Source organism: Psammomys obesus, unplaced genomic scaffold (assembly GCF_907164565.1).
Source record: "Psammomys obesus unplaced genomic scaffold, mPsaObe1.curated_primary_1811, whole genome shotgun sequence".
Taxonomy (NCBI): Eukaryota; Metazoa; Chordata; class Mammalia; order Rodentia; family Muridae; genus Psammomys; species Psammomys obesus.
The window spans coordinates 23,640,310-23,642,442 of record NW_026592510.1 but is presented as its reverse complement, the minus strand read 5'-3'; positions in this window follow the sequence as shown (position 1 = coordinate 23,642,442).

Below are 2,133 nucleotides of genomic sequence, written 5' to 3'. Positions count from 1 at the left end.
TAGATAGATAGATAGATAGATAGATAGATAGATAGATAGATAGATAGATAGATAGATGGAACAAGGAGAGACAGTGGACTTTTAGGGGAATTGTTTCATATTATTATGGAGGCGAATTAGCTCCATGAAAAGTTGGAGATCAGGTAGGCTTCTTTTGTCTCAGTCCAGTGTGAAGGCTCCAGAACCAGTCCTCTCAATATGAGGGGAGGGCCTGAGAACCTAGGAGCTCACTAGTGTGAATTGCAGAGTCCAAACGATGGCACACCAGGAGCTATGATGCTTAAGAGCAGGAGAAGAATGATATCAGCTCTAGAAAGAGGGGAGATTTGTGTCTTCCATTTTTGGTTATCTGGACCCACAGCTGACCAGATGGTGCCTAGTCACAATCCTTACCCAGTTCACAAATGCCAGTTGAACATTCATATATATATAATATATATATGACCAGTACTTTATATGCTACATAGATGACCTTTAATTCATTCAAATTGGCACCTGGAAAATTTTAACGATTATCTTATTTTATGTGTATTAGTGCTTTGTCTGCATGTACGCAATGTATGTGCACCACATTCATGCCTGGTGTCCCTGGGTCCAGAATTGGGCATCAGATTACATGGAACTCGGCTTACAGATAGTTATGAACCACTGTGTGGGTGCTAGGAACTGAACCTGGGTCCTCTGCAAGAGCAGCCAGTGCTCTTACCCAGTGAGCCATCTCTCTAGCCCTGCATTTTATGGTGCAGTTGCTAGGTCTAATATTAACTGTAATGCATATTAGTACTAACATACACATTGGTATTCGATGCATCATCTTGTGCACTTTGGAAAAAAAAGTGTATATTGACTACAATCAAATTTGATTTGCTTAATAGGAGCTAAATTCTATCAATTAGTCAGTGCTTCCCGTATGCATATGGGTGTGGGGTCATCCTCCCACTTATGGTTTTACTTTTCAAACTGAGGATGCTAACTTGATTTCTCTAAAGTAGCATAGCACTTTTCTTTTGTAAGCTTTAGTCCTAAAGAACTTATTTCAAAAGAAAGAGGGAGAGAGAGAGAGAGAGAGATAGATAGATAGATAGAAAAGAAAACCCATGTTTTAGAATAGGAGGTTTTTGGAGCCGAGGGATCTCGGATGGATGGGAGTTCTTGCTGAGATCCAGAGGACGTGACTGACATGCCCACAGGGAAACCTGCAGGGAGGGACCGCACTGGGAGTAGGGCCCAGACATAGAGAGAAAACAAATCGTTTTCATCACAATCTCCGTGATGTCTTTTCATGTCAGAAGGTCACAGAGAATGGGGTAGGGCTCTGGTTGATGGAGGTAATTTTATTTTTATTTATTTTTTATTTTTTTAATTTTTTATTTAACTTTTATTAATTACATTTTATTCACTTTATATCCCCCCATAAGTCCCTCCCTCCTCCCCTCCCGATCCCACCCTTCCTCCCCCTTCTTCACATATGCCCCTCCCCAAGTTCACTGATAGGGAAGGTCTTCCTTTCCTTTTTTCTGATCTTAGTCTATCAGTTCTCATCAAAAGTGTCTGCACTGTCATCTTCTGTGGCCACTTCATTTTATTTTTTAGTTTTTTCCTGAGACAAGGTTTTACCATGTAGCTTTGACTGGTCTCGAATTTCTTATGTAGACTAGGTTGGCCTGAAACTCACAAGAGATATCTCCGTCTTTGCCTGTCTGGGATGTGCTGGGATTAAAGGTGTACCCCACCATCCTAGGCTCCCCATTTCCCTTTCTTTTCTTTTCTTTTTTTTTTTTCTCTTCTTTTATTCATTCTTTTTTTTTTTTTTTCCAGAGACAGGGTTTGTCTGTGTAGCCCTGACTGTCCTGGACTTGTTTTGTAGACCAGGCTGGCCTTGAACTCGCAGAGATCCACCTGCCTCTGCCTTCCAGAGTGCTGGGATTACAGGGGTGCACCTGTATGCCAAGACATCGCCCTTTTCTTACAGTTGTATTTCCCCCCCCCCCATTTTCCTTCACTCCAGCTTGCTGAGCACATATCCTTTGATTTGCCAACTTTCAAGACGGAAATTAACCTTAAATTTTCCTAATGACAAAAATCACTGAAGTAACACAGCCACAAATTAATTATTTTATCAGTAAAAAAAAT